The sequence below is a fragment of the Balaenoptera borealis genome (genome assembly GCF_965194805.1).
Source record: "Balaenoptera borealis genome assembly, chromosome: X".
NCBI classification, from domain to species: Eukaryota; Metazoa; Chordata; class Mammalia; order Artiodactyla; family Balaenopteridae; genus Balaenoptera; species Balaenoptera borealis.
The window spans coordinates 69,566,185-69,590,571 of record NC_138881.1 but is presented as its reverse complement, the minus strand read 5'-3'; the positions used below and the strand labels follow the sequence as shown (position 1 = coordinate 69,590,571).

The 24,387-nt window shown below is 36.6% G+C and overlaps 1 long non-coding RNA gene and 1 pseudogene across 2 annotated transcripts in view; one reads left to right on the top strand and one right to left on the bottom strand.

Moving 5' to 3' along the window:
• Positions 1-24,387, top strand: part of LOC309620811 — a 114,281-nt gene that overhangs the window by 77,831 nt on the left and 12,063 nt on the right. The window lies entirely within an intron of this gene.
• On the bottom strand, positions 867-17,681 carry LOC309620949 (transmembrane emp24 domain-containing protein 7 pseudogene; annotated as a pseudogene). Its single transcript has 2 exons — positions 17,634-17,681; positions 867-15,940 (listed from the first exon to the last, which is right to left on the bottom strand). The product of its transcript is annotated as a transmembrane emp24 domain-containing protein 7 pseudogene (transcript).

Genomic DNA, 24,387 nt, shown 5'->3' with positions numbered 1-24,387 from the left:
GGCACTGATCCTCTGTGCGGGAATCTCTCCACTTTGCCCTCCGCACCCCTGTGGCTGCGCTCTCCTCCGTGGCTCCGAAGCTTCCCCCCTCTGCCACCCGCAGTCTCTGCCCACGAAGGGGCTTCCTAGCATGTGGAAACCTTTCCTCCTTTACAGCTCCCTCCCACTGGTGCAGGTCCCGTCCCTATTCTTTTGTCTCTGTTATTTCTTTTTTCTTTTGCCCTACTCAAGTACGTGGGGAGTTTCTTGTTTTTGAGAGGTCTGACGTCTTCTGCCAGCATTCAGTGGGTGTTCTGTAGGAGCAGTTCCACGTGTAGATGTATTTCTACTGTATCTGTGGGAAGGAAGTTGATCTCCGCGTCTTACTCTTCCGCCATCTTGCCCAGACCTGTTTTATAGTTCTTAGCATATAAATTTTTCACCTCCTTCGTCAGTTTTATTCCTAGGTATTTTATTTTATTTTATTTGGTGCTATTTTATTTTATTTATTTTTATTAGAATAAAATTGCTTTACAATTTTATGTTAGTTTCTGCTGTACGATGAAGGGAATCAGCTATATGTATACCTATATCCTCTCCCTCTTTAATCTCCCTCCTATCCCCCCAATTCTACCCATCTAGGTCGTCACTGAGTACCAAGCTGAACTATCTGTGCTATACAGCAGTTTCCCACTAGCTATCTATTTTATACATAGTAGTTTATTAATGTCAAACCTAATCTCTTAATTTGTTCCACCCTTCCACCCCCCCCCCATGTCCACATGTATGTTCTCTACATCCATGTCTTTATTTCTGCCTTGCAAACTGGTTCATCTATACCATTTTTCTAGATTCCACATATATGTGTTAATATACAATATTTGTTTTTCTCTTTCTGGCTTACTTCGCTCTGTATGACAGACTCTAGTTCCATCCACATCTCTGCAAATGACTCAATTTTGTTCCTTTTTATGGCTAAGTAATATTCCATTGTATATATGTAGTACATCTTCTTTATTCATCTATCATTGGACATTTTTGTTGTTTCCATGTCCTGGCTATTATAAATAGTGCTGCAATGAATATTGGGGTATATGTTTTCTTCTGAATTATGGTTTTCTCATGGTATATGCCCAGTAGTGTGATTACTGCATCATATGGTATCAGAAAAACAAATAACCCAATTAAAATGGTCAGAAGACCTAAATAGACATTTCACTAAAGAAGACATAGAGATGGCCAAGAGGCACATGAAAAGATGCTCAATATCACTAATTATTAGACAAATACAAATCAAAACTACAATGAGGTATCACCTCACATCGGTCAGAATGGCCATTCTCAAAAAATCTACAAACAATAAATGCTGGAGGGGGTGTCGAGTAAAGGGAACACTTTTGCACTGTTTGTGGAAATGTAAATTGATACAGCTACTATGGATAACAGTATGGAGTTTCCTTAAAAAACTAAAAATTGGTGCAATTTTAAAAGATATTGTTTTTTTACATTCTCATTCTGATATTTCATTGTTAGTGTATAGAAATGCAACCAATTTCTGAATGTTAATCTTGTATCCTATTACTTCACTGAATTAGTTTATTAGATCTAATAGTTTCTGTGTGGAGTTTCTTTTCTGATTGCTGTGTCTAAGACTTTCAAGGGACAAAGTAAGAGAGTGGCATGGACATATATACACTACCAAACGTAAAATAGATAGCTAGTGGGAAGCAACCGCATAGCACAGGGAGATCAGCTCTGTGCTTTGTGACCACCTAGAGGGATGGGATAGGGAGGGTGGGAGGGAGATGCAAGATGGAAGAGATAGGGGAACATATGTATATGTATAACTGATTCACTTCGTTATAAAGCAGAAACTAACACACCATTGTAAAGCAATTATACTCCAATAAAGATGTTAAAAAAAATACTATGTTGAAGAGAAATGGTGAGAGTGGACATCCTTGTCTTGTTCCAGATCTTACTGAGGAGGCTTTCAGCTTTTCACCATTGAATATTATATTGACTGTGGGTTTGTCATAAATGGCTTTTATTATGTTGAGATATGTTCCCTCTAATCCCACTTTGGTAAGAGTTTTCTTTATCATGAATGGATGTTGAATTTTGTGAAGAGCTTTTTCTCCATCTATTGAGATGATCATGTGGTTTTTGAGTTTTCTTTTGTTAATGTGGTGTATTACATTGATTGATTTGCAAATGTTGAACCATCCTTGTGAACCTGGGATGAATCCCACTTGGTCGTGGTGTATGATCTGTTTTATATGTTGTTGGATTCTGTTTGCTAATATTTTGTTGAGAATTTTTTGCATTTAAATTCATCAAATATATTGGGCATGTAATTTTCTTGTTTGGTGGTGTGTTTGGCTGGTTTTGGTATTAGGGTGATGGTGGCTTCATAAAATGTCTTTGGGAGTGTTCCCGCCTCTTCAACTTTTGGAAGATCTTGAGAAGAATCAGTATAAGCTCTTCTTTGTATGTTTGGTAGAATTCACCTGTGAAGCCATCTGGTCTTGGACTTTTGCTTGTAGGAAGTTTTTTTTTTAAATTACAGATTCTATTCCACTTCTAGCAATCAGTCTGTTCAAATTATCTATTTCTTTTGTTTTTTTTTAATACATTTATTTATTTTATTTATTTTTGGCTGCATTGGGTCTTTGTTGCTGTGTACGGGCTTTCTCTAGTTGCGGCGAGTGGGGCTACTCTTCATTTCAGTGCGCAGGCTTCTCATTGTGGTGGCTTCTCTTGTCATGGAGCATGGGCTCCAAGCACGTGGGGTTCAGTAGTTGTAGCTTGTGGGCTCTAGAGCTCAGGCTCAGTAGTTGTGGCACACAGGCTTAGTTGCTCAGTGGCATGTGGGATCTCCCTGGACCAGGGCTCGAACCCATGTCCCCTGCATTGGCAGGCAGATTCTCAACCACTGTGCCACCAGGGAAGCCCCTATCTATTTCTTCTTGATTCAATTTTTGTGGTCTCTATGTTATTAGAAAGTTGTCCTTTTCTTCTAGGTTGTCAAATTTGTTGGCATATAATTGTTCATAGTATTCTCTTATGTTTTTTTGTATTTCTGTGGTATCAGTTGAGATTTCTCCTTTTTCATTTATTATTTTGTTTATTTGCATCCTCTCTCTTTTCTTCTTGGTAAGCCTCACCAGAGGTTCTCATTTTGTTTACCTTTTGAAAGAACCAGCTTTTGGTTTTGTTTTTTCTAACTTTTTTTTAGGGTTCCTTTTTCTTTCTGTGTGTACATCTATTATAGATTTTTCATTTGCTGTTACCATGAGGATTTGATATAGCAGTCTATATGTAAACATGATTGTTTTAAGCTGCTTATCTCTTAATTTCAATTGAATTTCAAGTATTCTGCATTTGTTCTCTCCTCCTCTCACTATTATTCATTTTGATATATTTGCGTGTGGATGATTTTCTACCTTTACTGTATGTTTTCCTTTACTGGTGAGATTTTCCTTTTCATAATTTTCTTGTAACTATTTGTGGCCTCTTCTTTTCCACTTAGAGAAGTTCCTTTAGAATTTTTTATCAATCTGGTTTGGTTTTGCTGAATTACTTAGTTTTCGTGTGCCTGTAAAGCTTTGGATTTCTCCCTCAAATCTGAATGATAGCCTTGTTGAGTATTCTTTGTTGTAAGTTTTTCCCTTTCATCACTTTAAATATATAGTGTCACTCCCATTTGACCTGCAGTGTTACTGCTGAAAAACCAGCTGTTAGTCTTATGTTGTTTCCCTTGTATGTTATTTGTTGCTTTTCCCTTGTTTGCTTTTATTATTATTTTTTTGCCTTTAGATTTTGTCAGTTTGATTACTATGTGTCTCAGTGTGTTCCTCCTTGGGTTAATCCTGTATGGGACACTCAGCTCTTCCGGAACTTGGGTGACTGTTTCCTTTCCTATGTTAGGGAAATTTTCATCTATTATATTTTCAAATTGTTTCTCAGGCCCTTCCTCTCCCTCTTCTTCTGGGACCCCTATAAAGTGAATGTTGGTGCATTTAATGTTGTTCCAGAGGTCTCTTAGGCTGTCTTCATTTCTTTTCATTTTTTTCTTTATTCTGTTCCATGGCAGTGATTTCCACCAGTGTCTTCCAGCTCACTTACCTGTTCTTCTGCCTCATTTATTCTGCTCTTGATTCCTTCAAGTGTATTTTTCATTTCAGTTATTTTATTCTTCAACTCTGTTTGGTTGTTCTTTATATTTTCTAACGCTTTGCTAAAAACTTCTTGTAACTTCTTACTCTATGCATCCATTGTTTCCCTGAGTTCTTTGATCATTTTTATGATCATTACTTTGAATTCTATTGGGTAGATTGCCTATCTCCACTTCATTTAGTTGTTTTTCTGGGGTTTTATTTTATTTCTTTGTCTGGAACATATTCCTTTGTTATCTCATTTTGTTTAAATTTCTATTTGTATTTTTATGTATGTAGTAACTTATTTACACTTCTCAACGTGGCAGAAGTGGCCCCCTGTAGGGGATGTTCTATGTGTCCTAGCACTATACTCCCCTCTGTCACCCAAGTGCCAGGGACCACCTGATCCCAGTGTAGTTTCTGTCCTATATTTGTGAATTCAGTTCTGCTGGCTGCAAGATTATAGTTTTCTTGCTTCTGGTGTCTTCCCCTGGTAGGTGAGGCTGGTCTAGATGCTTGTGCAGGCTTCCTGATGGGAGGGCCCAGTGCCTATGCACTGGTGTGTGGACCTGGGTTCTGGCCTTCTGTTGGGCAGTGCCATGTCAAGGGGTGTGTCTAGAGGTGTCTGTGGGCTCAAGACGTCTTTAGGCAGTCTGTCTGCTGATGGGTGGGTCTATGTTCCTGCCCTGTTGGTTGTTTAGCCTCAGGTGTCCCAGGACTGGAGTTTACAGGATGTTGGGTGGGGCCAGGTCTCAAGGCCAAGGACCCAAAATGTCTGCCTCTAGCCAGAGTTCACATAGGTCTCTGTTATGTCTGCCACCAGATTTTTGACCCCAGCCAGAGCCACAGCCCCCCCTGCCTCTTCAGGATTCCCTCCAAGACCAGCAGGTAAGTCTGGCCCTGGGTCTTATGGAGTCACTGAATTTGCTCTTGGTCCCTGTGTGCATGAGAACTTGTGTACACTCTCCATGATTGGAGTCTGCTTCCCTGAGTCTTGTGGAGCTCCTGCAAAAAGCCCCACTGGCCTTCAATGCCAAATGTTCTGAGGATTCCACCTCCTGATGCCAGACCTCTAGGCTGGGGAGCCTGGTGTGTGGCTCAGAGCTCTCACTCCTCTGGCAGAATCTCTGCAATATTATTATTTCTAGTTTGTGGGTCACCCACCCAGTTAGTATGGGATTTGATTATGTCACAAGTGTGTCCCTCTTACAGTCTCATGGTTTCTTCTTTATGTCTTTGCATGTAGAATATCCTTTTTTTTTTTTTGGTAGATTCAAGTATTTGTTTTTGATGGTTGTTCAGCAGTTTGGTGTGCTTGTGAGAGGAGGGGAGCTCAAAGACTTTTCACTCTGCCATCTTGTCTCACAATCTCCCGTATACTTTTCTTCAACTTCAAGAACTGCTGTTTCAGTAGTTATAGCAAACTCCACTTGCTCAAGATAGTCTCCTTTTAGAGTGTTCCAGTCTCTCCTGACAGATAGACTTTATACAAGTACACCACCACTCCCTGCAAAAGGCTGCTAACAGGAAGGCTATCAGCCCAAGAAAAAAATGGTTTCTGCAAGCTGATTTCCAGTAAAAATGACTCGGCTTATTCTTGAAAAGAAACCTGGGAAGTTCAGAAGTGCCAGATGCAACAGTGGTGAGCTGATTCTGGCTCAGACCAGAATAGAAAAGATGATAGAAGTATGGTGGTACAAGGATCACAACATCAGTCAGACAGAAGGAAATCTATAGTACTATGGCAATGAGAGATCCTGGGGATGTTCTTCGAATAAGGCTGCACCAAGACCAATCCAACTGAGCATCCACTCTAGGCTCCTTGTGCACCACAGCCACTGTTGCTACCACTGCTGGGAAGATGTGGTAGTGGCTGTGCAGCTTGTGCTTCCACCACCACCTTGCCTCGGTTCATCTCTCCTCTAGCTTTGAATGCTTACATTAAAAAAGAAGTATCCAAAATTAAAAACCTAACTTCACATCTCAAGGAATTGGAAAAAGATGAGCAAACTGTACTTAAATTTTGCAGAAAGAAGGAAATAATAAGAGTAGAGTGGAAGCAAGTACAATAGAGAATAGAAAATAGATAAAATCAATGAAATAAAAAACTGGTTCTTTGATCAATCAATAAAATTAACAGAAGTTTAGCTCATGTGACAGAGAAAAATTACAGAAGACTCAAATTTCTAACATTAGGAATGAAAGAGATGACATTACTACTAACCTTACAAAAATAGAAAGAAAATACTATGAGAATTTGAAAGCCAACAAGTTAAATAAACAAGATGAAATGGGAAAATTTCTAGGAGGTCACAAACTACTGAAACTGACTCAAGAGGAAATCAAAATATGAATATATCTATACCAAATAGAGATTGAATAAGTAATAAAAAATCTTTCCATTAAAAAACTGCAGAAGAAGATGGCTCACTAGTGAATTCTACCAAGCAGTTAAAGAATTAACAGCAATCATTCACAAAATCTTCCAAAAACTAGAATAGAGACTAGCTTCCAATGCATTTTATGATAATAATATTACCCTGATACCAAAACCAGACAAAGACATCATAAGGAAAAAAATACAGATCATATCTCTTATGAATATAGATGAAAAAATTCCTCAACAAAATGTTAACAAGTCAAATCCAGCAACATATAAAAAAAGAACATATACCATAACCAAATGGGATTTATCACAGGTATGCAAGTTTGAGTAAATATATGAAAATCAATCAATGAAATATACAATAATCATAGAATAAAGGACAAAAAGGCCACAATGATCATCTCAATAGATACATAAAATACACTTGTCAAAAACCCAACACCTATTATGATAAACACTCATTGAACCAGTAATAGAAGGGAACTATTGATAAAGGTAAAAGGCATCTATGAAAAACCTACAGCTAACATAATACTTAATGTGCAAGAGTGAAAATTTCCCCCTAAGATGAGGAAAAAGCACATATGTCCCCTCTTGCCAATTTTATTAAACATTGTACTGGAGATTCTAGCCATTGCAGTTAGGCAAGCAAAAAATAAATTGATTAAAATAAATTTTAAAATTTGCATCCAAATTGTAAACTAAGAAGTAGAAGTATCTTTATTTTCATATGACATGATCTTTATGTAGATCACACACACACAAACCTATTATAATGAAAGTATTTCAGCGAGGTTTCAGGATACAAGATCAATATAAAAGAAGCAATTGTATTTCTATAACATTTGCAATAAACAATATGAAAATTAAATTAAGGAAACTATTACATTTGTAATAGGAACAAAAGAATAAAATACTTAGGAAAACTGTAAAACTCTTAGAAAAAAGTTGGCATAATTATTTGCGACAGTGGATTATACAATGATATTTTAGATATGACAACAAAAGTTAAAGCAATGAAGAAAGATATAAATAAATGACTACATAAAATTCAAATTTTTTTTGCTTAAAATGACATTTTGATGAAAGTGAAAAGACAGCCTACAGTATGGGAGAAAATATTTGTAAATCATATATCTGATAAGTGTCTGGTATACAGACTATATAACAAACTCTTACAACTCAGCAGTAAAAAGACAACATAATTTAAACATGAAGGGTCTGAACAAACATTTTTCCAAATAAGATCTACAAATGTCCAAGAAGCACATGAAAAGATACTCAATATCATAAGTCATTAGGAAAACACAAATCAATACCACGATAAAATACTTCAAACCTACTAGGATGGCTGAAATGGAAACAGAAAAAAATAAAAGAGAAAATACGTTTTGTCAAGGATTCAGAAGAATAGGAGCTCTCATATATTGTTGGTGGGAATGTACAGTGATGCAGCCACTGTGAAAACCACTTTAGTGTTTCCTTCAAAAGTCAAATAGAGTTACAATATGGCCCAGCAATTTCATCTGTAGGGATATACACAAGAGAATTGAACACTTACGTCCACACCAAAACTTATACATGAATGTACATAGCATTATTATTCACAATAGTCAGCAAGTGAAATAACCCAAATATCTACCAACAGATGAATAGATAAATAAACTGTGGTATATCCATACAAATGAATATTACTTAGCCATAAAAAGGAATGAAGTACAGATGCATGCTACAACATAGATGAACCTTGAAAACATTATGCTAAGCAAAAGAACCTAGGCACAAAAGACTATATTTTATTATTCCATTTGTATGCAATCTCCAGAATAGGCAAATTCATTGAGACAGAAAGTAGATTATTACTTGCCAGGGGATAGAGGAATAAAGAATGGGGAGCTACTGCTAATGCATACAGAGTTTCTTTTGGGGGTGATGAAAATGTCTGGAATTATATAGTAGTAATTGTTGTACAATTTTGTGAATTGTATGCTTTAAAGTGTAGATTTTATGGTAAGTGAATTAAGCCTCAATAGTAAAAAAAGTACATGTGTTGGAAACAAAAGTGTCAGCTTATGCTTAGGAGCCATTATTATATTATAATCAAAACAAGATAGCCTTTAATATCTCTTCCCAAAAGGTATATATATATATATATATATATATATATATTTATAATTTATACACTTATGTACTTTCATATTTCATAGAAGGTTTGAAATGATTTACAATAATGACACATATTATAATGAACATATAAAACTAAATTTCAGGGACTGAAAACATAAAGAAGAATGGGAATTTTTGGCAATTTTGCATCGGTTTCACTTCTGAGATTTCTAGCAACCAAGACACAAAGGGAAATATTAAAGGCTATTATAGTTATTATATTCAATACAAAGAATCATACCACTCATTAACAGTGAGAAAATATCTCCTGGGTCCTCCTAAGGCAAATAATGGATCCTTATATTAGGATCACAGAGTGTTACAATAAATGGCTCATGTAATGGAGATTTTCAATTGAGTTGCAAAATTTTTCAAGTAACTATTTTTTTGCATTGATCCTTGATAAAAGCAGTTTAAATGGGTGAAATCAGATCATCACATGAGTGGGTATTAGGCAGAAAAACAGTTGAATTGGGAAGTTCGGTTTGTACAGAAAGTGTCAGGTTGGGTAGTATGTGTATATAGCTGGGACCCAGGCTGGGAATGCTGGTCAGTTTGTTCTGCCAGGTCCACTAGAGCCTCGAAGCACTGGTCTCCTATTTATTCATGGCATGAAGAGTGTGCCAGGGAGAGTAAGGCTTTCAGCAAACAGGCCCCCTGCCTTTGGGAGGTGTCAGTTACAAGCTCCAAGTGTGTTATAAAGAGAGATGACAAGGGAACCACTTCTCTCCCAGAAACCCTCTTAGTTCTGATAATTAGGAAAGCAAGCGAGCTAGAAAGACCCGCTTATGAGGAAAACTGAGTCCTTTGAAGTTTGTCTTGCGGGGAGGAGAGATCGTTGAGTCCAGGTTACATTGATTCTTCCGTAAAGTTAAACTAATATCCCTAAAGGAAGCTTTCCACTAACTTTCTGATGTAGCCTCCCACTGACTTCCTTCTCCTGCAACAAGCTGAGCGATTTGTTCCCCTGAGTAACATCTAGATGTTGGATAAAAAGAATTTGTGCACAGATAACTTCTTCTGGAGACTGATTGCTCCTAAAAATCGAGGTAACCACATTGTTCCAGAAGTTATCTGGAGTGATTACTGAGGAAGACTTAGTAGTTTATTGAGAACTAGGCTTAGCCCATCATTCTCCCAAAATTACCCAGCTTGGTGGGTTCTAGTGGAAAGCTGATAGCCTTTTCCAGTGAGCTGACATGAATAACAAAACTTTCTTCTGGAACTGTAATGGGACCTCTGTTTGGCAACTCCTAGAAGGGTCTTTGCAAAGTTGATAAAAGAAAAAACTCAATACTCCTGAGGGGTTTTTTTTTAATGTCTGAATAGATATGCATTTTCTACTTCATATATGCATACCCAGCTAAATATAGACAACTATCAAACTTTAACCAGTTACATACAGACTAGACTAAGCCTGTATTATTTTTTACAACAGGTAACAGTGGTGATTTCAAAAACTTTAATATATCTCAATAATTTCATCAAAAGTTATTTGTGGGTGGTGTTAGAGGTTTATATGCAAGTTGGTCTCATTCTGCTGCTTGGATTCCTAGTGATAGTGTCATCAAGTGGTCACTGAGATCCATGAAGCAGATTTCATCCCAGGTGTTGTTCTTCAATGGCTGACAAGGTGTCATTTTCATGTGAAAATTCTCTAAAAGCCAAGTTGACATGTGACCCAGGAGTAGCTTTCTGAAAACCCTCCTCCATGCATCTCTCTTGCTATTGCTCATCACATTGTACATGTGAATACAAGGCTCTGACCCCTTTTTTTCTCAGAATTGAAAAATGCAGTGAGGAACTTGGAAAGACGAGATCATCTCTCCCATTGAGACAACAAATAGGTTTGGTTCGTACTTCAAAGAAACTGAAATAAATTCCACAACCTCAGCATTCCTCTCTTGTAAGACAACCCAGCGTATGTGCAGACTCCACGTGGGCCCTCTGTGTCACCCCCAAGAGACTCAGGGACGAAGGGAACCAATACAAACAGGCTAACTTTCCTTGAAGAAGGGAGTAATCAAGTCACAGGTCCAACAGTTTTGGTGATGGAGATGTGGCTTTCTGGAAGAGGTAGAACAGTAGTGGCCAGGCTGGGTGGAAAGACAGAAAAGCATCTGGAAGCCAGTAATGAAAACTCTTCCCCTAGACATTTGCAAGAAGAGGGAACAAGGATCCCTGCTGTCCTACTTCTTTTCTTTTTTCTTTTAAAACATTTTTATTGGAATATAATTGCTTTACAATGGTGTGTTAGTTTCTGCTTTATAACAAAGTGAATCAGTTATACATATACATATGTCCCCATATCTCTTCCCTCTTGTGTCTCCCTCCCTCCCACCCTCCCTATCCCAGCCCTTTAGGTGGTCACAAAGCAGCGAGCTGATCTCCCTGTGTTATGCGGCTGCTTCTCACTAGCTAACTATTTTACTTTTGGTAGTGTATATATGTCCATGCCACTCTCTCACTTTGTCCCAGTTTACCCTTCCCCCTCCCTGTGTCCTCAAGTCCATTCTCTAGTAGGTCTGCATCTTTATTCCCATATTGCGCCTAGGTTCTTCATGACCTTTTTTTTTTCTTTTTAGATTCCATATATATGTGTTAGCATACGGTATTTGTTTTTCTCTTTCTGACTTACTTCGCTCTGTATGACAGTCTCTAGGTCCATCCACCTCACTACAAATAACTCAGTTTTGTTCCTTTATACGGCTGAGTAATATTCCAATGTATATATGTGCCACATCTTCTTTATCCATTCATCTGTTGATGGACATTTAGGTTGCTTCCATGTCCTGGCTACTGTAAATAGAGCTGCAATGAACATTTGGTACATGATTCTTTTTGAATTATGGTTTTCTCATGGTATATGCCCAGTAGTGGGATTGCTGGGTCATATGGTAGTTCTATTTGTAGTTTTTTAAGGAACCTCCATACTGTTCTCCATAGTGGCTGTATCAATTTACATTCCCACCAAAAGTGCAAGAGGGTTCCCTTTTCTGTACACCCTCTCCAGGATTTATTGTTTGTAGATTTTTTGATGATGGCCATTCTGACTGGTGTGAGATGATATCTCATAGTAGTTTTGATTTGCATTTCTTTAATGATTAATGATGTTGAGCATTCTTTCATATGTCTGTTGGCAATCTGTATATCTTTGAAGAAATGTCTATTTAGGTCTTCTGACCATTTTTGGATTGGGTTGTTTGCTTTTTTAATGTTGAGCTGGGTGAGCTGCTTGTAAATTTTGGAGATTAATCCTCTGTCAGTTGCTTCATTTGCAAATATTTTCTCCCATTCTGAGGGTTGTCTTTTGGTCTTGTTTATGGTTTCCTTTGCTGTGCAAAAGCTTTTAAGTTTCATTAAGTCCCATTTGTTTATTTTTGCTTTTATTTCCATTTCTCTAGGAGGTGGGTCAAAAAGGATCTTGCTGTGATTTATGTCATAGAGTGTTCTGCCTATGTTTTCCTCTAAGAGTTTGATGGTGTCTGGCCTTACATTTAGGTCTTTAATCCATTTTGAGTTTATTTTTGTGTATGGTGTTAGGGAGTGTTCTAATTTCATTCTTTTACATGTAGCCGCCCAGTTTTACCAGCACCACTTATTGGAAAGGCTCTCTAAGGCTCATCAGTAAGTGTATCAGTAGTTATGTCAGTTTGCTTTTCCTTAATTTCTCAACCTTATACAACCCTTACTTTTTTAATATCACTTTATACACAGTGGACATTATGTGGAGTTTTAAAATACCTAAGTTTTTGCTATCCAATCTTAAAATTCTTTTTTTTTACTTGGAACATTTACTCTATAACATAATAAATTACTAATAAATTTGAAAAAGAAAGTTATTTGTGGTAATAGCCTAATATCATGATGTTTTGATAAACACAGATTAAATAACTGCATTATCTATGCCAAACTCAGCACAGTGTTGATACCCAACTCTGCTTAATTATAGTATAAGTATCTGAACACAACAGAGCAGACAGGCAACCAGCAAAGGACATTTAACATATGCCCATGCTTATCAATCCTGTTAACATTAGTGTTTAAAATTTTCAAATCTAAATATAGAAGGGCATTTATAAAGTTGCAGAATATAATATAAGAATTATAATTATATACAATCCTGTTTGAGGACAACTTGCTTTAGCTGGCATATGTAGTGGGATTCTTCAGTAGAGTATTAGTAATGATAACAGTGACAATAAACTGTGTGTTTTAATAGTCTTTACAGTATAAGAGTGATGGAAAACAGCAGGTCAACATTTGTTCATCTTTATTGCCGTAAACACACACTCACACATATCTTCAGCAAGACTGAAGGGCTTGTGGTAGGCTGAATAATGGTCCCCCAAAGTTATCCACTTCCTAATCTCTGGAACCTGTGAATGTTACTTTATATAGCAAAAAAGACATTTAGATGTGATTAAGGATCATGTGATGAGGGGATTATCCTGGACTATCTGGGTGGGCCCAAGGTAATCACAAGAGTCTATGAGAAAGATGCAGAAGGAGATTTGAGTACAAGAGAGGAGAAAGCAATGTGACCACAGAGGCAGAGATTGGGATAATGCAGCCAGTAGAAGAGGCAAGGAACAGACTCACCCTGAAGCTGCCAGACAGCTGACCCAGATGACCCCTTACTTTACCCTCATTAACACTCATTTTTTTTACTTCTTCCCTTTAGAACTGTAGGAGAATAAACTAGTGTTGTTTTAACCCACTAAGTTTATGGTAATTTGTTATTGCTTCGACAGGAAACTGATAGGAGGCTCAAGATCACAGTGCCTATATTGCTACTTGCCCTTCAATCCTTTAACTTCAAATTCTAACTTCTGCAGTATCCATCACACCGGGCACTTGACACAAAACAAGCCAATATAAGAACACTAATAGATAAATCTGCACAAATTTAAAATTCACTTATAATCCATTGGTAAGTATTGTTTAAGGAATAGCTATTTGGTCTTCAAAAATTTTAGAATTAAAGGGTTGAAAACATGTTCATCCCTTGATACATTGTAACATTTGAAATTAGGAAGCAGAGCAACTTGAATTTGTTTTGCTTATACATGCTGAAGTGTATATGCTTTTAAAGACAGCTTAGAATTAAGAGTTAACTTCTAATAAGTAGTGGTACGGTCTATCCAACCAGTTTTCTATGGTACCACATATCAAAGTCTCTACAGCATGACAGTCTTATTTAGCACTCAGCACTTTAGGGTGAGGGAGAGAGGCATGGCAAAAAGCAGTTGCAAATTATTTTTTAATAGCAGAAAAGCTTTAAAGACTTATACAATTTTTCATCATCTCATATTCTATTCCAGAATACTTGGAACAAAGTCTTATTTCAATCAGCTCAATCTATACAAGCTATAAAATGCAAAAACAGTCCAAACCCTATAGTGTACAGAATATGCACTATTTAACACTCATTAAATGAAGTACTGTCAATGAAGATTATCAAATAAGAAGTACACACAGTATTCTAAATTTTTAAATCACCTTAGGATCACTAACCGGAGATTGTACAAATTACATGTGCAAGACAAAAAGAAAAAGAAAAAAAAGAAAGAAACAAACTTCTCAGTGCATCACACCAATCAGGATAAAATGTATGGCATTTTTATGATACTAATATTACATTACAACTGTCCATTTTAACTGGGAATGACAAAGAAATGAAATTCGTATAAGAGCAAGAACCAGCCAATTAAAATGCTAAAATAAAACAGATCACCTGCTTTCTTTGTAAAAAACACTGAAAATGTAATGTGTGCAGGTAACTCACTAAAATTTTTCTCATTCATTTGCCCCCTAATAGAATTGTCTTAACTTTTTTCCTGTAAATATTCTACCTGTTATAACAGTCTGATCTTAAGGCTTGTGTAAACTCTAATATGTTATTGAAACATACTATTTTTTGTTTGATAAGAATGTCTTCATGAATAAAAAACATATCTGGTTATAAATCATAGAATAAAACCCCCAAAACAAAAATGTGACATTTTCTAAGCTAGTGAGAAATAAATTAAACCATGATGTATCAGTTTAAAATTATATCAATATTAAATGACATTTCTATGTTCTATTTTTTCCCATAAAATTAAACAGTGCAGAATAGGGCTTGGGCTACAATTAATCACTTTTGGTTTTCTTAAAAACAAAATTTTATTTGCTATAAACATTTAAAAGGCAATTATCTTCCTTCACAACACATGTGGACATTAAATGTAAGGTTTTAAAAATATCCACAACCTAAAAGAAAAGTACTTTTAAATGGCTAAAAGGAATCAAAATACCAAAGTTTAGTGTACAGAAGAGTAGATATAAACAACACCAACATCATTGGTGTTGAATTTTGAATAGCTCATAATAAGTTCCAAAGTTTTTCTACCTGTACAAATAAAAAAAGTGTCCTTTCCAAAGTTTGAGGCTATGCACTGCACATCACCCCCCAACAAGTGTATGAATAAGGTTTTAAAAATGTTGCCAGTATTAAGTTCTTCTGTACCTAAAATTAGAGGACAGCAATAGTACAGTGATTAGGGTGCATCAATTCTCAAAACTTAGTTATGATCCAACACGAGTTATGGTGGTTCTTTTAACTGAGAAAAACTTTTCAGAAGAAATACCAGCCCTATGCTAACCACCAGAAGAATGCGGGCTTCTACTGACCAAGGCCACTCTTATATTTAGATCCTTGGCTGGCTTAGGCCTTGAGCTTCTCTCAAACGGAAATGAGTCTGAAAGTTGATGACAGACTTCAAAGTTACGTGAATTGAAACACAGGCAGATTCCATCTGGGTAAGAGCCCTGACTCAGTTCTCACTAGGAAACAAAGGTGGGTCTTCTCCAACTTCAAAATTAAAATATACGATTTTATGGATTTTATGTGTGAAAGCAGAATATTCATTGCTGACACAAAATTTGTATGTCCCAGTTTTGGAGGCTGTTTCTTCATCTTTTTGTATAACACATTGCCATCAGGATGGTCAGATCGACAATCTACATCATAGTGACTGCCAGTAGTCGCCTGGAACTCGAGCGTGTACTTGGTGACAGGCGTAATGTCCTAGTAGAAGCACTGCTAGGCATAGTCGGGCAGTTTGAAGCTGATCTCAGTGCCATCAGGTGGGCACCAGCAGCAGCAGTGGCCCAGTGACCTGCGGAGTCCGCCCAGCTCTGCGCTGACACCATCCGCGGCCTCTGGAGAGGCTGTGGCGGCTGCCACTACAGAGCTGCGAGGAGACTAGGGTCAGGTCTGCACCGACTCAGGGCACGCACTGCAGAGTCTCTCTGAGCCTAGGAGAGATTAAGGATGAGCAGTGATCCGCTGGGTGTGGGTGAGGGGTGCTGAGCAACCAGGGCCTAGTGCCGGGAATGATCCGGGAAACAAGACTCCTGAGTTTTTAAAATGGATAATGTCCCCAAATTTATGCTGACAATATGTACTCCATTTAAGAACCTAAAGGAAAACCATTTGTCAGTGAAGTCTGCTGAAACACAGAATACTGCAAGGGATTATATATAAATTGTTAAAAAATAAACACGGAGCATTTTAAAAAATAGGTCTCAAATTCAAATCCAATCACTTATAATATACTGGAAATGAAATAGCACAGCTTTGAATCCAAAGTGGTTGGGTTTGAATCCAAGCTACATATAACTTTACCCTTATACCCACAGTGTCTTTGTAGAATGAAAACAATAACATCTACCTTGTAGAGCTGTTTTGAAGATTAAATATGAAGTGCTTATAGTATTACCTGGTACTCAATATATGGCAATTATTAATATTACTAGAAGATGAAAAGATTAACTTGTTACTGCAACCAGGTAAGGTACAGAAAATTCCATATACAAACAGACACATCCACAATTGTCAAATAAAGATTCTGGTCTTGGCTAGAGCATATTTGCAAGAAAATTTATCAGAAGGCAACATTGCAACGAGAAGCTTAAGGTTAAGTCCAGAAAACTCTAAACTTTAAACTACTTCAATTATTTGCTGTCCTCCCTACCCAGCACCAAGAAGCCAGACAAATTAACTCCAACAATGTTCTTTCTGGTGCTTTCTGCAGGAGTGTACCTAGAGAGAAGCAAGAAAAGTCAATGTGTGTTCTGACTATTGAGTGATAGATTATCTGGAATTCACCAACTTGCTCAGTATCCTTTGACCTGTATTGTCCCTTTCAGGAATGTTCTTAGATAGTTTGTCATCAAACTTTGTCCTACGTCCTAAATTGCCTTCAACCCACTCCAAACTTCTCCTTCCCAAGTCTATTCAGCTTAAAGGTTTACTAACAATTTCGGTGGTTGCTGATTAAGAACATAAAGTGTGACCTCCCTGAAGTATTTTCATTTCTACAGTGGACAATATAAGACCCTCTTACATACACACACACACACACACACACACCCCTACAAAATTTCAACATTTAACAGAATGATATTATACTAATGAAATGGCATATAATATGTATGGGTATATGTAGGCATATGAAATTTTATAGATATGTCTACTTGCATTTCTGATTTATAATTATACCTGATATTTGCATTATTGCTTAGAAATGTACCTGAATTTTGATAGAAAAAGAAAAAAAAGAATTTCTAACTTGAGTGCTATCTCAAAGAATCTCCCCTGAATAACTCAGAAGTCATTTAATCTATAGTAATGTCAATGTTTTGCTGTCAAATGTATCCCTTCCTCCTCTCCTTATCCTTAAGGAGCAGCTGGGGTTCAAATTGTGCACTTGCTGGCTGACTGGAATTTTACTGTTAAAAAATTTCATGCCCCCATGCATGGATTACACATGGGCCGGAGAAGAACATAGCCATGAGAATGCCATTCCCAAAACAGCCAGCACGTTGGGTCTGTTGTAGCATTTGTCCATTTTCATTTGTTCTTCATAATGTTCTGTTTTTTGTCATTCACATACAACTTCAGTAACTGTCCAGAGTGATTTGGCATTGATAATACAAACCATTTCTCGACCTGCTTTAATATAGTTGTTTTTTATCCCTTTATAGAATTAGATTCATTGTTAAGTTTTGCTGAAAAATAAAATGGTAGTGTTAATTTTTAGAAACATGCTAATTAGTTCTGCCTTAAGTTACCTCAAGGTGTATTTATGTGTGTGTGTGCATATACACATGTTGTGTACATACTTCTAGGTAGGCTGAAAACTTAGGCTTCCATATAATTATTAATTGTTAAATTGACTGTATTAGTTTCCTAGGGTTTCTGTGACAAAGTACCGTAAACTGGGTGGCTTAAACAACAATTTATTGTATCAACAGTTCTGGAGATTAGAAGTCTGAACACAAGGTGTCAGCAGGGTTGGTTCCTTCTGAGGGATGTGAGGGAAGGATCTGTTCCATGCCTCTCTCCTTGGCTTATAGATTGCTGTTTATATGTCCACATAATGTTCTCCCTGTGTATTTAATCCTGTCTCCAAATTTCACCTTTTTATAAGGACACAAGTCATATTAGATTGGGGCCAACTGCAATGGCCTCATTTTAACATGGTAAAGACCTATCTCCGAATAAGGTTATATTATGAGGAACTGCAGGTTAGGACTTGAACATATGAATCTTAGAGGAATACAGTTTGGCCCATAACATTGAGTGAGATCTTCTTTTCAAAAATTATTTCAATGTCTTTAAGCAAAATTGAATAAACAGTTAGCCAGATTATTTAAGTATGAGTTCCATTTTTACTCTTAGGAGGTAGAGATTATGAAATCAGTTGGCTGATCAGTGTTTTGAATACAATAAATATTCAATAAATATTTGGAGAAGGAATGAAAGCATCATAGTCCAGGAGAAGTAAATGGTGACATCATGAGCTTCCTTGATTTGCTTTATTTTTTTTTGAACCTGAGAGTATAGGTTGTTGATATTCTGCTATGGGGGTTTAAGATAGGATTCATATTCAATTACCAAAACTCCTATTTGGAATCATTTTCCCACAGAGTTCCCTAGTGTAAGGCTTAGAACAAGAAGCTCAACAGTTTCCCTGGACTTATGGGTAAATTGGGTTTTGAAATGCTTTATTTTAGCTTCTTTCTTTGTTTTGTCTTTGACTGAAAGTGGAGTAGACAATATAGGAGGGTCTTGAGACTTATGGAGAAAAAGTTGGCAATTTGGCTGAAAAACTGAGGCAGCCAATTTTTGATTCCTGATCTTGCAAATGGTAGACAGAGGCACTGCTCTAATATTTATGAGCCAGGAACAATTTGAAGATAGAAGCTCACATTTAACCAATTAGAGTTTAATTTTGACTGAGAGTAAAGCCAAGTGGTCATTCACTCCTCCCTATGAAATACTTTAAGGTTACTCAATCAATCCAAAGGGAATGGGAGTACAGTGATCCCTTCTACTATAGCCTCTCCTTGCCTGCTTGCTAAAATATGGAATATCCTTTGGAAAGTATGAGGCTTGTGTGTTTGCCTGCAGATCTATTCTATGTCTTCTAAAGAGAAAACCCTCTTCTCTAAGATCTGCTTTCATCTGAAGTGGAACTATTATATCACTAAAGTTACTATATATATACATATTTATTTTATATTTTTATTTTTTTATAAATTTATTTATTTATTTTTGGCCGTGTTGGGTCTTCGCTGCTGTGTGCGAGCTTTCTTTAGTTGCAGCGAGTGGGGACTACTCTTCGTTGCGGTGCATGGGCTTCTCATTGCGGTGGCTTCTCTTGTTGTAGAGCACAGGCTCTAGGCACGCGAGCTTCAGTAGTTGTGGTTTGCAGGCTCTAGAATGAAGGCTCAGTAGTTGTGGCGCACGGGCTTAGTTGTTCCGTGGCATGTGGGATCTTCCCGGACCAGAGATCGAACCCGTGTCTCCTGCATTTGCAGGCAGATTATTAACCACTGCACCACCAGGGAAGCCCTATATTTTTATTTTAATATTTAGACATTCATGTGTTTTCCAAAACCCTCCAAATCTTCCTCTGCATTCTCATATTTCTGTCATTCAAGATGATTATTGTCAGGCAGTTTTTTAGACTAAGCAAATTAAAGAAAGTAGTATTGGTGGTGGTGGTGGTACATGATGTTAGAAGTACATGCTTATTTGACATTAAACTTTTAAATATCTTCTCAATTTGAAATGAGACTTTAAAACAAAGAACCAAAAATGTTAGGTCTAACTCAATACAACCCTTTCATTAGAATCCCTTAAAACTCTTAAGAAAGTTTGTGGGTACAGGCCAAAAAAAATTTTCCTTATGTGGTATTTGCTGTTTAAAGTTAGAATAACAAGTCTGATGAAATGGTCTACTTAGCATATTTACATATAATACTTGGATGTCACATGCTGCTCCCACCTCACTAACCTAGTACACAATGGGATTGCACCTGGCTCTATTTAGAGGTGGAAAGGCAGCCTTGCATGAAAGTTTTAGAAAGTTGTCTGACAGCCTGAATTTTTATGCACCCACCTTCTTCTGTGGAAACACAGAGACAGGGAAATAGGTAAAATCCCATTTATTTTTTCCGATAAAACTCTGCTTTATGAGCATGTGTTAGCAATAACAATAGCTAAGATGTATATGGCACTCACTATGTGTCAGCAGAGCCACCATACTGTCCAAATCAAGGCGTTACCATTCACACTGCATTCTATGTTAATGGCATCCACTGGAGTTATACAATGCAGAGGTACTGAATTTCAGGCTCTGTTCTAAGCACTTTACATATATTACCTCAATATAATACTCATAACAACTCTAGGAGGTAAGTACTATTATGTCGACTCAACAAATGCAGAAACTGAGGTCCAGAGTATGTAAATACTTTGTTCATGGTCACATAGTAAGTGACAGAAAGTAGATTCAAACTCAGGCAATCTAATTGTAGAAGCCATGGTTGTAACCACTACACATACTGACTCTGTGAAGCTTGGAAAGAGTATATGGTTTTGGAAATGAGGAGATAGCAGTGACTGAATAAAGAATGTCTGAATGCAGTTAGCATGCAAACTGCATGCTTGAAAAGTTCTTCACATTTGCTAAACATGAGCTACAAATTTGATTCTGAACTTTTAAGCTTTCAATGCAAAGAAGGAAACCTTATCAGTTGTATGATTCACATTATATAAATGACAAATATAGAAGCAGAGTTATTGCTACTGAGATCAGAAAACTATTGCTACAAAGATCAGAAAACTAGTCTTTTTATGAGCAGTCTTGAAGAGTATGTTGTGAGCGATATCATCAACAGCACCTCCATAGTAAACACAGTAACATGTTTCTTAAGGCCTATTTCTATTAATATTGCTTACTGTAAATTGATGCCATAAAGCCAAAGTGATCTTCCCCCCAAATTATTATTGAGCTATACTTGGTCAAAATAAAGTAACCCTGTAGTCCATATTCACATTTCTCTGGAGGTCTTGCTTAAGCCAGCAATAGACTGCAAAGCATCCAAGGGAAAAAAAGGGACTTCTAGGGACTTCTCTGTAAGTATAAGCTCTTTCTATTCAGAATTTGAAAATGTTGAGCAACACTAAGTTCCTGGTTATACTCCGTGATGAGAATCTGATATGCAGGTAAAACATGTTAATTATATGCAGATCCACCTGCTTTAAAAGTTGATGACCACTTTATCATGGACTAGTGCTGCTACCAAGAATTCTGAGTGTGTAATCCAAGGAGAATCAGTGCAGTGTCAGTTAAGGTTAAGCATCTGAACTTTTGAGCAACTCATACCTGATCCCAAGCCACTTAGTTACTATGTGACCTGGGATAAATTTCCTTCTTCACTGGTAAAATAAAGATAATAATACCTATCAATACTTACCATTAAGTACTTAAAGTTGTAGGGATATAAATATTTTTGTGTCAGAAATATATGATTATTGATTACTTTTTCAATATTCTGCACAATCTTTATATATAACAGGTAGAATCAGGCTTAGGAAAAATAGAAAAAAAGAACATTACCTTCAGTTCCCCACCCTCCTTTCTAGTCCTATTTATAGTAATCCTCCTTGCTTCTACCAGGAAAAAACAGAACAAAGCTCATTAATACTGAGGCATCAGTGAGTAAGTGTGGCAGTATAGAAGAGAGATTTTTCTTTAGTCCAACAGACACATCCTCAAGCTCTGACACTTACTTTTGTTTTGTAAGCCCCAAATTTCTCATTTAGTAAACAAAGGCAATAAGTCCTTCCCCACAGGTTTGTTGAAAGGATGGGAGGTAACCAACGTGAAAGTATTAATACAGTGGTGCCACATATAAGGTGTTCAATTAATGGTAGTTATTACTGGTATTGTTATTACCCTGCTATAATATTTAGCCTTGGAGACATGAACTTTAGACACAGCTGTTATCCTAACTCATGGCGTGATCTTGGGTGATATATAAAAGTACTTGATAAATTACAAAGAATTATTTAAATAGTAGTAGTAGTAGGTAGGATGTAGTATGTAATAGTAGTAGTATTTGTATACATTCATTTTTTAATATTCTTTTCCATTATGGTTTATCACAGGCTATTCAATATAGTTCCCTGTGCTATACATTAGGACCTTGTTGTTTATCCATTCTAAATGTAAAAATTTGCATCAACCAATCCCAAATTCCCAAACCATCCCTCCCCCTCAGCAAACACAAGTTTGTTCTCTATGTCTATGAGTCTGTTTCTGTTTTGCAGATAGGTTCATTTGTGTCATATTAAAGATACCACATATAAGTGATATCATATGATATTTGTCCTCTTTCTGACTTTTGCATCCATGTTGCTGTAAATGGCATTATTTCATTCTTTATTATGGCTGAGTAGTATTCCATCGTATATATGTACCACATCTTCTTTATCCATTCATCTGTCAATGGACATTTAGGTTATTTCCATGTTTTGGCTATTGTGAACAGTGCTGCTATAAAAATAGGGGTGCATATATCTTTTTGAATTATAGTTTTTTCTGCATATATTCCCAGGAATGGGATTGCTGGAACATATAGTAATTACATTTTTAGTTTTCTGAGGAAACTGTATATTGTCTTCCATAGTGGCTGTACCAACTTACATTCCCACCAACAGTGTAGGAGGGTTCCCTTTCCTCCATATCCTCTCCAGCATTTTCTATTTGTAGACTTTTTAATAATGGCCATTCTGACCCGTGTGAGGTGGTACCTCATTGTAGTTTTGATTTACATTTCTCTAGTAATTAGTGATGTTGAGCATCTTTTCATGTTCCTACTGGCCATCTGTATGTTTTCTTTGGAGAAATGTATTAAGGTCTTCTGCCCATTTTTCGATTGGGTTATTTGTTTTTTTGTTGTTGAGTTATATGAGTTATTTGTATATTTTGGAGATTAAGCCCTTGTGTGTCGCCTCATTTGCAAATATTTTCTCCCATTCGATAGGTTGTCTTTTCGCTTTTTTTAATTGTTTCCTTTGCTGTGCAGAAGCTTGTAAATTTGAGTAGGTCCCCTTTGTTTACTTTTGTTTTATTTTTATTGCCTTGGGAGACTGACCTAAGAAAACATTGGTACTATCTATGTCAGAGAATGTTTTGCCTATGTTCTCTTCTAGGAGTTTTATGGTGTCTTGGCTTATGTTTAAGTCTTTAAGCAATTTGAGTTTATTTGTATGCATGGTGTGAGGGTGTGTTCTAACTTCATTGATTTACATACAGCTGTCCAACTTTCCCAGCACCACTTGCTGAAGAGATTGTCTTTTTCCCATTTTATATTCTTGCTTCCTTTGTCGAAGATTAATTGACCGTAGGTGTGCGGGTTTATTTCTGGGCTCTCTATTGTGTTCCATTGATCTATATGTCTGTTTTTGTACAAATACCACACTGTTATGATTACTGTAGCTTTGTACTATTGTCTGAAGTCTGGGTGAGTTATGCCTACTGCTTTTTTTTTTTTTCCTCAGTATTGCTCTAGCAATTCTGGGTCTTTTATGGTTCCATATAAATTTCTGGATTATTTGTTCTACTTCTGTGAAAAATTTCATGGGTAATTTGATAGGGATCACATTAAATTTGTAGATTGTTTTGGGTATTATGGCCATTTTAACAATATTAATTCTTCCAATCCAAGAACATGGGATACCTTTCCATTTCCTTGAATTCTGTTTTATTTCCTTTATTAATGTTTTATAGTTCTTAGCGTATATGTCTTTCACCTCCTTCATCAGTTTTATTCCTAAGTATTTTAATTTTTGGGGTGCAATTTTAAAAGGTATTGTTAATTTGCATTCCCACCAACAGTTCAAGAGGGTTCCCTTTTCTCCACACCCTCTCCAGAATTTATTGTTTGTAAAATTTTTTATAGAGGTTCCTTAAAAAACTAAAAATAGTACTACCATATGACCCAGCAATACCACTACTGGGCATATACTGTGACAAAACCATAATTCAAAAAGAGTCATGTACCACATGTTTATAGTAAAAAGAGTCATGTACCTAAAAAACTAAAAATAGAACTACAATATGACCCAGCAATCCCACGACTGGGCATATACCCTGAGAAAACCATAATTCAAAAAGGGTCATGTACCAAAATGTTCATTGCAGCACTATTTACAATAGCCAGGACATGGAAGCAACCTAAGTGTCCATTGACAGATGAATGGATAAAGAAGATGTGGCACATATATACAATGGAATATTACTCTGCCATAAAAAGAAATGAAATTGAGTTATTTGTAGTGAGGTGGATGGA